Source organism: Ranitomeya variabilis, chromosome 3, assembly GCF_051348905.1.
Source record: "Ranitomeya variabilis isolate aRanVar5 chromosome 3, aRanVar5.hap1, whole genome shotgun sequence".
Taxonomy (NCBI): domain Eukaryota; kingdom Metazoa; phylum Chordata; class Amphibia; order Anura; family Dendrobatidae; genus Ranitomeya; species Ranitomeya variabilis.
In genome coordinates, this window is record NC_135234.1 from 49,587,731 (window position 1) to 49,606,060 (window position 18,330).

Here is an 18,330-nt window from a genome sequence, read left to right on the forward strand (position 1 = left end):
ATTATACAGTATGGAGCACTGTGTGGCCATATTTTTTTGTTTATAATTATTGTATATGAAACAGTGGGATCAGCAGTGCTAAATGGGTGTGGTTGGGATGTGGATATGGGTGTGGCTAGTTATGAATGGGTGTGGTCAGAGGCGTGGCCTAAAATTTTGTCCCTCTTTCCCATCTTCAGAAGTTGGGAGGTATGCTTATAACAGCTCCATTTAGCTATGTCTTCTCTCAGAAAAACAACAGTGTAGAAATAATGTGTCACCAGAAACTTGTGAAATGGTGACTAATTGCAGTGGAGAGTACGCAACAAAGCTTTCGAGCTTTTCATGATTAAGAAAAATGACATGAAGTCCTACATGTGGATCCTACATGTGGGATGTGACTTTATATTATGTATCCTGATGTAAGATGTGAGAAGTCAGTGCTCAGCCGCCATAACAGAGGACACTACAGTCTGCAGCGTCCACAACCGCCCGGTATTTCCAGTGTCTGACTTCTCTGCCCACAACAAACATGGCGGCAGCGACGTTCACTTCCTCATCAAGCCGATTGGACGAAAGTTTCTGGCGCCACAGCGGCATCTAGCGGTGGGAAAGTAAAACCGCAGTGGAATGTGGCCCGGATGGCGGCTGACGTCAGAGCGCGGCAGAGCAGGCGGGAGCTTCTCCCGTGAGCATCATCTGTCCCGGGTCCGCGGCGGCAAAAGTCCCGGACTCCATGAAGACTGCCTGGGGTAAGGGAGGCTGTGTGCGAGTCCTCCGGGGACAAGCGGCGGCCGAGCTCCGCGCTGTGTGTCTGTAGTAACAGGTCTGGGGCTCATCCTCTAAGCCTGGAAGGGGAACCCCGATAACTGTGACCCTGGGGGTCCTGGTGGGTCGCGGATTAACCCCTTAATGGCCACCCGATTGATTTATTTATTTTATGTACATTTTCCCTCCATATTTGTCAGTTTAGTTATTTCCTCTGGTGAAGTTTTATGCGAGAGAAATGTCATTAATATTTTGTGATTTATTTTATTTTTTTTATTTTTTATACATTTTTTCCCCTGTAGTTTCACACTAGTTACCTGTCCCCTTACTTCTTCAGGCTATTCTAGTGACACGGACTCCTGATGGGTGCAGTTTTTGTTTTTTTATGTAAGATTAATATAGAATAATTGTTTTTGTATGAAATATTCGTCTTTTTGTTATTCTTTGGGGTGTATAGAGATATATAATATGTCTCTATCTATACACCTGCTTAATATATGTATAAATATTTTATTTATATTACACCCCCAAGAGGTCATAAAAGGTCTCCGGACAATTTTCCGCTTTTCCTGTGTTGCTGTTTTTCACTATAACTGTGGCATCCATAGGAAAAGCATTCGCCCCTAGTGACGCTGACGGCCGGGGTCCTGACCTGCTCCTTCCTGCTAGATTGCAACTAGGCCAAAGACACTGGGCAGTAGGGGAAGGGTTAACGTCAATCAGAGCTGCTGGTTTTAGTAGTTGGTGCGCTGCGTTGTAGCCCCCGGTAACTCTCCAATGGGTGTATCTTGTATTCGTCAGTGTGTTGATTAGGCGGACCCCTGTCCTCTCGGGACCCAGCTGAAGATGGGATGAGGGTCCTTCTTTAAAGGCGCCATATTTGTGTATATGCAACATACTAATGTTTCTTACTCGTGTATTATGTTACACCAGTGAGTCTAAGAAAAAAAAAAAAGTTAACTCAGGATGGATTTAAACCAAAATGTGCTATTTTGTGTTTTTTTTTTGCAACAAATTCTTTTTTTCTGGGGGTGTTTCCTTTTTCCCCTCTATGTCGCTGCTCAATCATAATGGAGCAATAACATACAGGGGGAAAAAAAGCTCCTATCGAGGGTCAGAACAGGTTTCTGCAGTGTGATCTAGTGAGACTCTGATTTTTTTCTTTCCCCCCAACTCTGACACTGCCTTGTGATAAATCAGCGTCATATGGGGAAAAAGTAATTGTCCTCAGAAAAGAGCCTGTTTCTGCCTCCCCCTGGTTGAAGGTGGAATTTGCATATTACGCGCCATCAACTTCAGGAACCGAGATCTCCGCAGTGCAGTGGAGAAAACAACCACAGACCTTGTAAAATGTAGTGAAGGGGGTCGCTGTGTCATTGTGATTGTGCTGGCACCAACGATGCAAAGGCCGGGATCAGTCATTACTGTCATCTCTGCTGGTTATTGTCCCAAAGATTCAGGGTAATGGATGCGTCATGGAGCGGATGGTATGAGCTTAGTGGACCGGACGGTCGAGTATTCGCTCTGCTGCTCCATTCATTGTCTATGGCATCGGAGAGGATAGCGGAGTGCTGCGCTGATAGACAGTGGAGCTGCACATGTGAGACCGGCCCATTCTGTAAACGCCTCCACGTACTGATCTAACTAGATGGCAGTCTTCACTTCTGCAGCTGCCATTGTTGGCCGTGCCTGGCCTGCCACAGAGAGTCATTTTGCTAAATTTAAAGCGTTTATCTGCGACTTTGTTTTTCTCTCCTCTAAGGATTAGCACTTGTCTGCAGTTAGTCACTAGCTACCTTCATGTCCTGCTCTGCGACGTTCACTGACCGCTCCTGCCGGCGATTCTCCTGCTATCTTTTCTCTCTGCTCTGTCAACAGGACGTCATTGCTGACATCATTCTGATGGACCGTCTGCTCCCAGCAGAGAAGCCTCGGGGAGCAGGCTGACAACCATTGTGGAGTCAGTAGTGACACCCGGTCAACAGTGGATCAGAAAGAACTGCTCTATTGACCTGAGGACAAATGAAGCCGGAGAATCTCTTCCTGAGCCGCAGCACACCGTCCCATGCAGAACAGGCTACCTGATATTAAGTTCTTGGGCCCCATAGCAAAAAAACAAGCTATTTTAATTGTCCCTTATATGATCAGTGCCAGCCCCCTGTGATTGGAGGTCCATGTATGACCTCCGCTCCCGTCCATGTATGACCTCCGCTCCCGTCCATGTATGACCTCCGCTCCCGTCCATGTATGACCTCCGCTCCCGTCCATGTATGACCTCCGCTCCCGTCCATGTATGACCTCCGCTCCCGTCCATGTATGACCTCCGCTCCCGTCCATGTATGACCTCCGCTCCCGTCCATGTATGACCTCCGCTCCCGTCCATGTATGACCTCCGCTCCCGTCCATGTATGACCTCCGCTCCCGTCCATGTATGACCTCCGCTCCCGTCCATGTATGACCTCCGCTCCCGTCCATGTATGACCTCCGCTCCCATAGTCAGTGGAGCAGTGTGTGCCCTCCGGCTTCATTCTTGGGGTCGGGTTGGTGTACCTGCCGCGATTGCCCTCAATCTACATTTATCACATGGGTTGACCCCTGACTGTTTCTACCTGTTGTACATTACTTTGTTGCTCTGCAGCTGCTGGGAGCTTGAGATTAATCAGCTGCACCTACCACAGTCCAGGGTGGGTGCCGCCATCACTCTGCAGGGGGTGCAGCTCTGCACTTGTGACCTCGGCTGTGTCCTGTGCAGAGCATGTATTTCCTTTGTCTGCTGTGTCAGTGTACAGATTACACGGGAGCGCCCAAACCTCAGCTCATTCCTTTTCCTCTGTCAGATTATCATGTCACTCCTGCTTTACTAAGAAGATTTCAGCCTGTAGAACAATGTCTATAATAGGGAGCCATGTGATCTCCACAGAAGATCTGTTCTACCCCAAAGTATCGGGACCCCAGCACATTACGTTGTAGTCCTCCTCCCAGAAATGAATATGGAGTAGCTCCTCACTGTGCAGATAGAACAGCTCTCGCTCTTCTGGGAAGGTTTTCTACAAGATTTGGGAGGCGTCTGTGGGAATTTTGATCCCGTTAATCCAGAAGAGCATTTATGAGGTCAGACCCTGATGGAAGAGAGGCCGGGCTCACTATCTCCTATATAGGTCATCCGAAAGTTGTTAGATGGGGTTGAGGTCAGGTCCATGTGGTCTTGTTCTTCCACCAAACTCCCCCCAAACATGACTTTATGGACCTTTGTGCACTGGTCACAGTCATGGGGAACAGAAAAAGGGGCCTTCACCGAACTGTTCCTACAAAGCTGGAAGATACAATTGTGTAAATATCTTTTATGCTGAAGTATTAAGATTTCCGGTTAGTGGAACTTCGAGACTCCTGAAAAACATTCCCCTAGTATTATCCCTCCTTCACCAAACTGTACAGAGGGCACAATGTAGTCAGGCGGGTAACGTTCTCCAAACCAAGACTCGTCCATCATAGACGGCAGATAGAAAAGTGTGACCCGTCACTGCAGAGAACTCCTTTCCTCCAGTGGTAGCGGTTTTACCCCACTCCTTCCGACGCTCGGCCTTGTGCTTGGTGATGTAAGGCTTGCATGCAGCTGCCATAAAAACATGTCATAAAGCCCGTGGTGCATTTTTTTTCCTTTTTTTTTATTTAAAGTCTCATGGACAATATACATTTGCTGCCATCATCCCATTCCAGTGGAGCATTTCAGAACTTCGATCTCAGTCGATGAGGTTGAACCAATGTGTGGTAGGTATTAACTCGCTGGGATGGGACTGACTTGATTAGAAAGCTTCCCTCCTTCCAGCGATAATATCCCGGACTTATGAATGTTTCTACCTTGAATTAAAATGCCTGCTGTCTACAGACTTGGAGGAGAAGTGTCCGTCATGCTGCTGATCTCTAGGAACATCTTGTTTGGCTTCTGCTTGGAAAAGTCTGTGTTTGTCAGTGACGCATGAATAACAAGGAACCTGCACACAGATTAACCTTTCCAATAGGTTTGTGAGAAGGAGCCTGACAACAAACGCTGAGGAGGATGACACTGGGCCTCAGGCGGTGCTCGTGTATCGGGGCTGTCGGTGACCTTTTAAATCCCTGAGCCTGTTTCTGGCCTGCTGGAACCAAACACAACGTTGGCTGACGTGAGATCATTGTACTCAACCGACAAGACCAGACATGGATCTATGCAAAATAACAAAAAGCACTCTCCTGTCCTTCTGTCCTCCTCCGATTCAGCACTGACGCTCTGGCCGCCCTCCCAGGCTTTGTTTCCAAGCAGCCAGCGTGTGACCGCAGAAATCTGAGCTGAATCCTCGGTGATCAGAGCTCTGGACTTCACATTTATGTCACACTATGATGTGCATTTTTCACTGCAGATTGTACCTTTTGCAATGAAGAACATGAACTGTGCCATCAATAATGCAACAAATAGCTGTGGTTTTATCCTTGGTGGAAAATTCTACAGGGGCCAAGCATATATGGTCGTACCCTAAGATGCTCAGACACCTCGGGTATGTTGGCATCACGTTTGTGGCTCTATTGGGGGTTACATTTCAACCCCTACAAAACTGCGCTGTTATTTCTGACTTCAAAGATGCATACCGCCGAAAAATATCTCACCAGGAGTCCAAAACTGCATATTATAGACTCCAAATAAAGTCTACGGCTCTGCCCCCGGAAATCACAAATGTGAGTCCAAAGCGTGATTTGAGCTCTCGTGCAACTTCTGGTGTGGTTGACCATCCGTGACCACCTCATACACGTGAAGGCTCTGCTTGGCCGAGCAGTCTGAGAAGCTCCTGGACGTCTGTAGCGACTGTTTTGTACTCCTGGGGGATAAGTCATCGGGAGATAAAGCTCTGATCACCGTATGGCATAAATTAATTAGATATTTTATCAGATCGTATAATGCGGCACATAGCTACACCAAATATGTTAAAGGGGGTTTTCCACTTTCAAGAAAGCAGACCCCAAGTGGTGTAAAATGAAACGTGGAGCCGGTACTGTCCCTCTTTGGGTCTTGTGTTGCCTCCCCCCATCTTCCGTAGTGGTGACATCACGTTGACAGCGTGCATCACCGCTGCAGCTAATCACTGAGTGCTAGATAATTTGAGGCCCACTTCATCACACTGCTGCAGAAAGGCTGAGCATCAGGTGAACAGGAGCAAGGTGTTTTGTTTTTCTTCTCTATATGTATAGAATGTTCACATTTACATGGGAGGCTGTGCCGGGGGCTCATACTACATCTCTGTGTATGTGTGTGTGTGTGTGTGTGTGTGTGTGTGTGTGTGTGTGTGTGTATATATATATATATATATATATATATATATATATATATATATATATATATATATATATATATATATATATATATATATATATATATATATATATATATATATATATATATATTGTATGTATAAATATATGTATGTGTATGTATGTATGTATGTATGTATATATATATATATTCTCTCTATCACATGCACTCCCACTTTGTTTTTCATATTTCGGATTTTAAAAATTACAGAAAGGAATATCGGCCAATGCAAACGTTTGGGCACTTCACATGGTTAGTATTGGTTGGTATCTAGTAGCGCCTCCTTTTGTAAGTATCACAGCTTGTAAACGCTTCTTGTAGCCAGCCAAGAGTCTTTCAATTCTTGTTTGGGGAATTTTCATACATTCTTCCTTGGAAAATTCTCCCAGCTCTGTGAGATTCCTGGGTTATCTTGCATGCACTGCTATTTTGAAGTCTAACAATGATGTTCAGATCAGGGGACTGTGAGGGCCATTGTAAAACCTTCAGCTTGCGCCTTTTGAGGTTGTCTGTTGTGGGTTTTGACATGTTTATTATCATTATCCATTTTCAGAAGCCATCCTCTTTCCCCCCCCCCCCAACATCAGCTTTTTTACAGATAGTGTTATGTTTGTTGAAATTTCACTAAATCCATTCTTCCCTCAAGCAGTGAAATGTTCTCCATGCGATTGGCTGCAACACAACCCAAAACGCATGAATGATCCACCCCCGTGCTTAATGGTTGGCAAGATGTTCTTTTCCTGAAATTGAAATTCCGCTGTGCCCTTTTTTCTCCACACATACCGTTTGATCATTGTAGCCAAGGAGCTCAATTTTATCCTCATCGCTCTTCAGGATTTGTTTCCAAGATGCACCAGGCTTGTTTACATGTTCTTTTACATACTTCTGTTAGGTGTTTTTTTTAGTTAGGACGCAGGAGAGGTTTTCTTCTTCTGACTCTTCCATGAAGACCATATTTGTGCAGGTGTCTCTGAACAGTAGAACAATGTACCACAACTCCAGAGTCGTCTTCATCTTTCTGACGGTCTTTTGCAGACACGCGGGGATTCTTATTTGCATCTCTAGCTATCTCACTAGCAGTTCTCACTGAAAGTTTGCTTGGTCTTCAAGACCTTATCTTATCCAGGTATCATTTTAGTCAGGATAACAACGCCAACCTGACACTCTCTGTAGGTTACTGAGCAAAATCCTGCTGACAGGTTACTGCTAACTGTTTACAATAACAGTAATTTGGACCAGGGGTGACCAAACTTTTACATACCACTGTACTTAATTCTGCTCAATATTAAGTGATAATATAAAATGTAATTGTAATTAATGTTAATATTGAGCAGAATTAATTTCAGCCTATTGGTTCAGCCCTCCACAACTGTCAGTCTTTCATGTTGCCCCGCTGGGAAAATTAAAGGGGTAGTCCAGTCTAAAATAAGTCTGCAGTCACTCTGTATAACTGCTGACTTATGAATCCTCCCAGGGCATACACTGTGGATTTGCTGGTTTCTGAGCTGGGAACGGCAGTGATGTATGCAATATACGAGACTCTCGGCCAGAACCCGACTAATGGGCGCAGTCTCTCTTTACACTTGTATTGAGCAAGGCCGTGCCCACTGGACGGCTGCATCACTAGACGGGGCGCGGCTGTGCTCAATACAAGTGCATGGAGCGAGTCTGCACCCACTAGATGTACCCTGGCCAGGAGTATGTATAACTCATACGTACCTGCCGGTCCCGGCTCAGAAAGTGGTGAATCCTCGCAGCGCACAGTGTTAATGCTAGGGATTCTTAAGTATGCAGTCACAGAGTAACAACAGACTTATCATTTTAGACCGGACAACCCTTTTAATTGCCCACCCCTGTCTTTAGGGATCACCTACACAAGACGCTGAAAGGCTAGGGTCACACAAACATATAAAATATTGGTCAGGGGCAGATCCATCAAAGCAATTTCAATAGAATTTTTGCATGATTCACTTTGAAAAATCTATCTCAAATTTTTTTGCGCATCTCAAAATTACACAAAATGCGACTTTTGAAGTTTTCACACCAGTTTCTCCCAGATCTGCCTGAATTGATGGGACGGAGGCGTGAATATACAGCTCATCTAATTCATAACGAGCTGTGATGTTCTTTACTCCAGAAATATTACTCTAGTTCCTGACTGGAGTAAGATTTGTGGTGAGGTGCACACTGCACACCATTTGTCAGACGCGCCAGATTCATTAAGAATCGCCTGCATACAACATGTTGTGGGTTTTTGTTTTTTTTTTCTTCCGATTTATTCCTTCTACACCCCCTTCCAATGGATGCCTGTGGTGGACTGATACCACTGCATCCATCCAGACTGTGGCCACACTGAGGCCATCATGGGGACAGCTTTACTATAAGTAATTATATGGTTATAATAAAGCAGATTTGTTGTTATGCAAATCATCCATAACAACCAGACTGTCGGACATGAATTGGTTTTTCCATTTCTTTGCTGGATTTGGACTGGAAATCCTCTTGGTCGCAATGTTTTCAATTTTTTAAATCTGTGGTTGTTTGTTACAAAGCAAAAACTTGGCGAATCCATTGTATGGTCTGATCTGCTGCTTCTAGAACACAAATCCTGGGAGCAAATTTGCTGCGAGACCTTAACTTTTTATTTTTGTTCTTTAAGCTTTCTGTATATTTAAGAATCGGGGTAACTCTTAACATTGAATCTACAAATAATCTGCACCTGCAGGTCCCATATGACAGGCGTAAGATCTCTGCAAACTCGTCTGACTCGGGGTCAGAGAATTTCCATGTTCAGAGGTTAAATTATGTACGTGATGAAAACCACGAGTAGAATGCAGCGATGAAGAGAAGGCGGCTTCATTCACTGACGTTGTCACAATCGCTAGGAGATGACGGAGGATCCCAACATGAACTTGCTCTTTGTTTATTAGAAAAAATTAGAAAATAAAAAAGCCGGTTCCAGGCAGGTGTATTATTACTGACACTTTGTGCCCCATATTACAGATGCAATGTAGGTGTAAGCCCCCAAACTGGTTAATGAAGCGGTCTGGTTGGGGCTTACACATAAATGCATCAGTAATACACTTTCCTGAAATTGAACTTGTCATCCATCTTTTACAGAAAAGAAATGTTTCCATTACATCTTCCGGGGAGTTACTGTAACTCTGCTTTTCCGTGCCTGATACCTTCCCTGCCAGACACTTTGGCAAATCTATCAAGTTGTGCAGCAAACATTCTGGACTATGTGAACGCTGGGTGACGACCCACGGCAATCTCAATGACAGATGCAGTCTTCATTTTGGACTTCGAAACAAAGTTTTACTCCTTTCTGCTAAATGGCTATGACTGAGGCTGGCCACACACTTGGCTTTATTTTTCAATTGGCCGGAATGTAGCCGATCAGTCTTCTATCCATACATTTATGAAAGTGATCTGACTGCATCAAGATGCCAGCTGTGACTGCTGGAGCAACTACTTGCCTATCTAAAAAAAAAAAACAGTGATATGTTCTTGTGGAAATCAGGGCTGTGGAGTCGGTATAAAATGGAGTGACTCTGACTTCTGAAATATATAATAAATTGTGTGCAGTAGTACAATGCAGGATGTGCTGTAAATCAGGGCTGTGGAGTCGGTAAGCCACAGTTGCGACTCCGACTCCTGGATTTTATCAGGTTCCAACTCCGGCTCTGGCTCCTTCATAAATGCCCAATTCGTAACAATAAATTTACTGTTGTAAAATATTAACATCATGCTTATTCAGTTTCTCACCATCATATAAGTAATCAGACCATTTAGAGCAAAAACTATATTTATTGGAATACATTTAGAATATAGCAAATAACTTTTATAAACTTTTCTAAACTCTTGTAAGTAAATATGCAATAAACACTTATGCAGTTAATAAGAAGAAATCTATAAATTTGTCCTCAGAAAAAGTATTGCCTCTGTCAGATCCTCCTTCATGGATGCCCTCAAATCTGATCTAATTATTTTGAGAGCAGAGAACAACCTCTCTACACTAACTTGGGTTGGTGGCAAAGCAGTAACCACTCGGGCAACATCTCTGACAATGTGAGGATACAGAGGAATCGCTTGTTACACTGTTATTTTTGATGAACGGTCAAATTTCTCAATTTCTTTTAGTGCACATGAAAAATTCTGCTGTAATGTACTGGCTGTGTTCTTTGATGGGGATGACTCTTCTTCTATGCGGGAACGCTTTGCACGGTCCTTGTGATCCAAATATTTTTCGAAATTAAATTCTTCATCAGTTGATGAGGGTGAAGATGTGGCAGGACGACCAAATTCTTCTTGTTCCTCCTGACTGTTCTGCAACCCTTTCATCCTTACTGCCATTTCAAACAGAGCTTCTTTTCCTTTAGTTAGCTGTTGATCATCTAGAAGAATCCGATGCATTGGGTCTACATAAACAGCTGCCAAAAGAATGTTATTTTGTAATAGTAGCTCCTCTCTCCGTTTCATTGATGTAGCAATGCCACTTGCAATTAACCCTCCTCTTTGGGACAGGCGAAACATCAGGTTCTTCCACTCCTTTAAGAAAATACCTGGAGTTAAGTCCTCTGCTTGTAATTTTTTAGTCACTGTAAATGAGTGCTCTAGCAATTTTTCCAGCTCAGTCACCTGATTCCACTGACTTTCATTTAGCGTCAGTTGAGGGTTAGCCATGTCTACAAGAAAGGTTTTCAGTTCAACCAAGCGCTGAATCATTAAGTACTGCCCCATCGTGTGGCTTGATCAATAATTGCCCCTTTTCCAGCACGTATCTTCAAAATTGAGTCAACTTTAGGGGTTCTGGCAACAGTAGCCAATTTTCTCACCTTGCCAATCAGTGCAGCAGCATGTCCTTCTTGCAGACTGTCTCTTATAGCCAGCTGTAGCGTATGCACAACACAGCGCATGTGATGAATGAAAGAACGTATTGACACAGTTTCAACAAGATCATCTAAACTATCATGTTGCTGTTCATCTGAAGCAACTTCAGTTTGCTCCTCAGTTACAATACTGCGTTCCTCTATTTCAAACTTTTCTGTGTCTGTGGACCCAGAATGTTCTTCTAGCTGCTGGTCACCATCATTACTCTCATTCATTAGCTTAATAGTACTTATCATATTTGAAGCATTGTCAGTTACGACAGAAAGAACTTGCTCTTTTTTAAGTTCATAGTCTTGCAGAACCTTTTCCATCAAGACCTGGAGAAACTCACTGGTGTGATGAGCTTTGGTGTCTTTTACTGCCAATGTCTTGGTAACTATTTCATTTTTGTCACAAACAAATCGGACATTGATGGCAAAATAGTTCACTCTGTGACGTGTGCAGGCATCCATTTTAAGAAACAGAAAGCGTCCCTTGAGAGTTTTTTTTTAAGTTCTTCCTTTTGTTTAAAAGCTTCTTCGATTACTAATTTTCTAATACTCTCTCTCCAGAGAAACACCAAGCTTGCGGGCCATTTCCCCTTTCAGACACATAAAAGCTGGTCGTGAAAATAATGAAATAGGCACACTATCCTTTACAACAAGCTCTATGATCTGCTTTTTAAATGTATCTACTGTCATTGTCACAGTAACTTTGTCACTGACAAAATATCTTGCAACTGATGGCTGCAAAGTTCTCTGCTCCTTTGTTTGGCTGGAAGAGCTGGGCACTGACTGGTTCATTGGTTTGGATGCAGTCTTTCTCATCCACTGCTTTCAGTACTTCTGGATGAAAGCGCTGTAAATGTCTCTTTAGATTAGAAGCTCTGGTAGGAGCATTTTTATCTTTGCCTGAATATGCACTGATCTTGGCTTCACAGCATTTGTTTTCGTCTGGATCATTTGTCATACACTGACAGACATAATGTTTTCTATCTTGAGTGATGGTGAAATGTTCAAATACAGCTGATTTAATGTGACGCTTCTTTGACATTCTCAGGTTTTTAATTCTGCATTCACAATCCAAATGACAATTGTTTTTCCTAAAAACAATTGTACAAAATTATTGCCAGGTCGTACAACTGATATAGTGGTCAGTAATACTGTTATTCCTCATGTACTCAGTTAAGTGATGCAAAGTTTGTTGAAAGGATAATACTTCTTACAGTCTTCCTCTTCTGAGTAGCAGCTGTGAGATGCTTGGAAGACGCACACCTAGTAAACATCTAGTCTAGAGGAGGAGCTTTACTACTAAGAATTTGCAACACATTTTCACTTTCAGTTTCATACATTGTAAGTAGTGGGGTTGGGGCAGCATGAGGTTAACCAAGTATAAGATTAGATAAGGGCAGTGGAGAACAGTGACACACAAGAAGTAAGAAATGTCTCTATCTCCAGCAGAACTGGTTATCACTGGTGTTCATAGTTTGATAGAACATATATATTTGAGTAACATTTATAAAATTCATATGAAAGTTCAATTATGAAATATTAATACATTTTTTTAAAAAGTCGGAGTCGGTACATTTCTACCTACTCCGACTCCAACCAAAACGAACTCGGACTCCGACTCCACAGCCCTGCTGTAAATGTTTTCAGAATAATTTGGAAAAGTTATGAAATGTCCTATAAATGTCTGTTCCGGATCTAAGGAGATGAATCTGTGCTGCACTTTATGTACATGCTCAGTAGTGAGGCAGGGCTGTGGAGTCGTAGATGAAATGAATCTGTGCTGCACTTTATGTTCATGCTCAGTACTGAGGCAGGGCTGTGGAGTCGTAGATGAGATGAATCTGTGCTGCACTTTATGTACATGCTCAGTAGTGAAGTATGGCTGTGGGGTCGTAGGTGAGTAGCTGAGACCCTGGAGAAATTCCGACTATAGTGGGTGCTATACCCTTAAACCTCAGCGCCGTTGACCCCTTCATGACCCAGCCTATTTTGACCTTAATGACCTGGCCATTTTTTGCAATTCTGACCAGTGTCCCTTTATGAGGTAATAACTCAGGAACGCTTCAACGGATCCTAGCGGTTGTGAGATTGTTTTTTCGTGACATATTGGGCTTCATGTTAGTGGTAAATTTAGGTTGATAATTTTTGCGTTTACTAGTAAAAAAAATGGAAATTTGGCTAAAATTTTGAAAATTTCGCAATTTTCAAATTTTGAATTTTTATTCTGTTAAACGAGAGTGTTATGTGACACAAAATAATTAACAAATAACATTACCCACATGTCTACTTTACATCAGCACAATTTTGGAAACAAAAATTTTTTTTGCTAGGAAGTTATAAGGGTTAAAATTTGACCAGCGATTTCTCACTTTTACAACGAAATTTACAAAACCATTTTTTTTTTTAGGGACCGTCTCACACTTGAAGTCAGTTTGAGGGGTCTATCTGGCTGAAAATTCCGAAAAGTGACACCATTCTAAAAACTGCACCCCTCAAGGTGCTCAAAACCACATTCAAAAAGTTTATTAACCCTTCAGGTGCTTCACAGCAGCAGAAGCAACATGGAAGGAAAAAATGAACATTTAACTTTTTAGCCACAATAATGATCTTTTAGCAACAAACTGGTCCCCAAAAGTTATTGTACAATTTGTCCTGAGTACGCCGATACCCCATATGTGGGGATAAACCACTGTTTGGGCGCACGACAGGGCTCGGAAGGGAAGGAGAGCCATTTGACTTTTTCAATGAAAAATTGGCTTCAATCTTTAGCGGACACCATGTCGCGTTTGGAGAGCCCCTGTGTGCCTAAACATTGGAGATCCCCCACAAGTGACCCCATTTTGGAAACTAGGCCCCCAAGGAGCTTATCTAGATGCATAGTGAGTACTTTGAACCCCCAGGTGCTTCACAAATTGATCCGTAAAAATGAAAAAGTACTTTTTTTTTTTTTTTCACAAATTTTTTTAGCCTCAATTTTTTTATTTTCACATGGGCAGCAGGATAAAATGGATCCTAAAATGTGTTGGGCAATTTCTCCTGAGTATACCGATATCTCATATGTGGGGGTAAACCACTGTTTGGGCACACGGCAAGGTTTGGAAGGGAAGGAGCGCCATTTGACTTTTTGAATGAAAAATTAGCTCCAATCGTTAGCGGACACAATGTCGCGTTTGGAGAGCCCCTGTGTGCCTAAACATTGGAGCTCCCCCATAAGTGACCCCATTTTGGAAACTAGACCCCCCAAGGAACTAATTTAGATGTGTGATGACCACTTTAAACCCCCAAGTGCTTCACAGAAGTTTATAACGCAGAGTTGTGAAAATAAAAAATCATTTTTCTTTCTCTATCCCCCATGATGGCACCACGGAGAGAGGGGTCCGCCCCCAGGGACAGGAAACCTACAGGTGAAAAAGGGCATACCTCTCTCCCACATCAGTTGGTTTCCTGTCCCTGACGGGGAACCTACAGCACGTACCTGAAGAACCCGGGGCTGATCCAGTTCAGTTCCTGGCAGGGGGCGCCCTGTCACTGCTGGGTGGAGCGGTTTTTTTCTCCCCCCTTTTTTCTCCTTCCCTGAAGCACCACCGCTGGGGTCGGCGGACCTGAAGGGTGAGTGAGTAGGGGGAGGCAGTGAAGAGGATTAAGCCTGCCTTCCCCAAAGAAAAAAAAAAAAAGGGGGAGGAAAGAGGCTGGTGACGGCGGTCACCGAGAGAGCCTCCGTACCGCTGCTCTGCGGCGCATGGGGGCAGCGGCGGCTACCAGCCCATGGGGTCCCAGACAAGAGGCCGTATGGACGGGAGGCCGGATGTAGGACCGATGAAACACCGGCGCCATCGCCGCCGGGGGCCAGACAGGTGTGCGGGTGGGCTACGGCAGGACTACCGAGGAATAATTCCTCCCCGGAGAGATACTGCGCACTGGGGGAACGGTGGCGGCGGCCACCAACAGGCTTACCTACACAAACAGCGGCGGCTGCACGTCTGACACCCCGGGAGCCGATGACCAGCATGGTGGGCGCGCGAGACTGGCGGCAAGGTAATGCGCAGGCGCGGCGGGAGCACTTCTGGGTCAGTGCAGGGGCACCTAAGAACCGGAAGTTAGGCACTATGAGCGGGGAATTTAAACAGCTGAGCAGCCTGGAATAGCTGCTCAGCTACCTCCTCTAACAGTACAGGACCATGAGCGACCAGGAGCAGCAGGATGCTCAAGAGGTTATACAATTATCTCCTGAGCAAACGCAGGTACAGCGGCACCAGCGCACACAACATCAGCGCAAGGGTGCTTCCTCTCAGCGGCGCAGCAGCAGTGGACGCTCAGGGGCCCGGAAGAGTTACCTTCCTCATGGGAGAAAAAGCTATGCAGTAATTGCATAGAAAAAACAATTCAGGAAGAATCCCCGGCGTTTGCCTCAAACTTAAAATCATTAATAAGGAGCCAGGTGGAAAGCGCCCTTAAGGGCGTTAAGACCTCAAAGAAAAAACGTAAATTAAGCCACAGGTCCCCTGAATCCAGTATGGACGAGTCGGAAAGTGAAATATCCGATTCTAGTGATTCATCAGCTTCTGAATCCTCTTCGCTATTTTCAGAAGGGGGACGCAGTTGCTTCCCTATCGAAGAAACAGACGCCCTCGTGAAAGCCGTCAGGGCAACAATGGGTCTGGTAGACGAACGCCCTAAAAAAATGGTGCAGGATATAATGTTCAGTGGTCTGGAACAAAAGAGAAAGAGAGCGTTCCCAATAAATGAAAAGATTCACTCCCTAATTAAAAGAGAATGGAAGAAACCAGACAAAAAAGTTCTTTTAACCCCTAAAAGAAAATACCCCTTCGACGACCCAGCCTGCTCATCCTGGAGTAAGGCGCCAAAATTGGATGTAGCCATAGCAAAGGCCTCTAAAAAATTTGCCCTGCCATTCGAAGACATTGGTACCTTAAAGGACCCGATGGACAAAAAAGCCGAGACTTTCTTAAAAAACTCCTGGGAAGCAGCAGGAGGCGGATTAAAACCGGCCATTGCAGCCACTTGTACCGCTCGTGCTTTAATAGTATGGCTCGAGCACTTAGATTCCCAATTAAAAGAAAAAGTCTCAAGAGACACGATTCAAAAGTCAGTATCTGTTATGAAAGGTGCGGCAGCCTTTCTGGCCGACGCATCAGTAGATTCAGCCAGACTGGCGGCTAGGTCAGCTTCCTTTTCAAACGCCGCAAGACGTGCCCTGTGGCTAAAATGCTGGCCAGGGGATTTGCAAACTAAAACCAAATTGTGCTCAATACCATGTGAAGGCGAGTTCTTATTTGGGTCAACATTGGATGACATCCTAGACAAAGCCGGGGATAAGAAAAAATCTCTTCCCGGGTTCCCCAATCAGTCCTACAGGCGTCCTTTTTGGAGCAGAAAGTTCATGCGGAGGAGACCCCCAAAAGGGAACAAAGATGGTTGGGAGGACAGAAGAAATAAGAACAAAGGCTTCATATTCAACAAGCCCCCCGCCGACAATAAAAAATCACAATGAAGGTATTCCCCGGGTCGGAGGGAGATTGGCCTGTTTTCTTCCAGCCTGGGAAAAAATTTCAAACAGTACCTGGATACTAAACATAATAAGAGAAGGTCTCAAACTGAAATTCCACACCCCTCCCGGCAATTCCTTCATGATAACGCCTCAGAGACAATCACACGAACAGTCAGCTCTTCAGGAAGAGATTGTGAACTTAATTCAGAAGGGAGTGTTACAAGAAGTTCCCAACCAGGAAAAAGGCATGGGCTTCTACTCTCCCCTCTTCCTCCGCAAGAAGCCGGACGGGTTGCACAGGGCGATCATAAATCTCAAAAGACTAAACAATTTCCTCGAGATCCAACATTTCAAAATGGAGACAATAAAATCTTGTGTAAAAATGCTCTTTCCCTTGTGCTTCATGACTGTTCTAGATTTACGAGACGCGTATTACCATGTGCCTATCCACAGCAACCATCAAAAATACCTCAGACTGGCAGTGACTATCCAGGGGGAAGTAAAACACTACCAGTTCAGGGCTCTCCCATTCGGGTTAGCCATCGCACCACGGGTGTTCACAAAAATGTCAGAGGTAATGGCCCACATACGGGAACAGAATGTTCTAATAGTTCCCTATCTGGATGATCTCTTGGTGGTAGGAACTTCATCCCAACATTGCAAACAACAGTTGGAGATGGTCATGGCTTCACTGACGAGTCTAGGTTGGCTACTAAACATACCCAAATGCAGAATAGTGCCAACCCAAGTACAGGAGTCCTAGATTCGACCACGCAGAAATGCTATCTTCCACAGGGGAAGATCCAAAAAATGACACAGATAGTGTTACAGATGACAACATCCCCGGTCACTACTCTAAGAAAAGCGATGTCCCTGTTGGGATCTATGACCGCCTGTATCCCGGCAGTACAGTGGGCACAATGTCACACCCGGGACCTGCAATGGGAAACATTAGATTCAAGCATGTCTCTGCGAGGAAATTTAGACGGGCGATTAAGTATCTCGTCAAACACGATACACTCCCTACTATGGTGGGCAGACCCAGTGAATTTAACCAAAGGGGTTCCTTGGGCACTACCGATGGGAAAAATCCTAACAACAGACGCAAACCCCTGGGGGTGGGGAGCACACATAGACGATCAAGTGGCACAGGGGAATTGGAGCCAAAATCAACAACTAGCTTCTTCAAACATGAAAGAACTGTTAGCGGTAAAACTGGCCCTAACACACTTTCTAAATCTCATTTGCTCCCATCACGTAAAAGTCTTTTCAGACAACGAAGTAGTGGTAGCATATCTAAACCACCAAGGGGGCACCAGGTCTCGGGCATTAATGGGGGTGACCCAATCCATATTCCACATAGCAGAACACAATCTAAAATCCCTGACAGCTCTCCACATAAAAGGTTCAGAAAACCGAACTGCGGATTTCTTAAGCAGGACATGCTTAAAACAAGGGGAGTGGGAGCTAAAACAATCAGTGTTCAATCAGATCATAAAACGTTGGGGGCGTCCAGAAATGGACTTCTTTGCGAACAGTCAAAATCAGAAAGTAGAGACATTCTGCTCAATCGATCCCCGGGGGGGCCCAGTAGCGTTAGACGCCTTCACAATTCCCTGGAACTATCATCTCGCTTACGCGTTTCCCTCGATATCCCTCATTCCCTTAGTACTGAGGAAGATTCGAGAGGAGGGAGCAACAGTGATAGTAATAGTTCCATTCTGGCCACGCAGAATATGGTTTTCGTGGCTAAGAAAAATGTCCATATCCAGCCCTTGGGTCCTACCGGACACTCCGAACCTGTTATCCCAGGGACCAGTTTTCTACCCCAATGTAAAGAGCCTACACAT

At 44.5% G+C, this 18,330-nt stretch overlaps 1 protein-coding gene across 2 annotated transcripts in view; it reads left to right on the top strand.

Moving 5' to 3' along the window:
• Window positions 1-459: 459 nt before the first annotated feature.
• BTG3 (BTG anti-proliferation factor 3) overlaps window positions 460-18,330 on the top strand; it is a 31,226-nt gene continuing 13,355 nt past the window's right edge. The window contains exon 1 of one of the 2 annotated variants that reach the window (XM_077294022.1): window positions 460-731. The gene's annotated coding sequence lies outside the window, so the exon portion shown is untranslated. The remainder of the gene's footprint in view (window positions 732-18,330) is intronic. The other variant, XM_077294023.1, reaches the window with a different exon arrangement.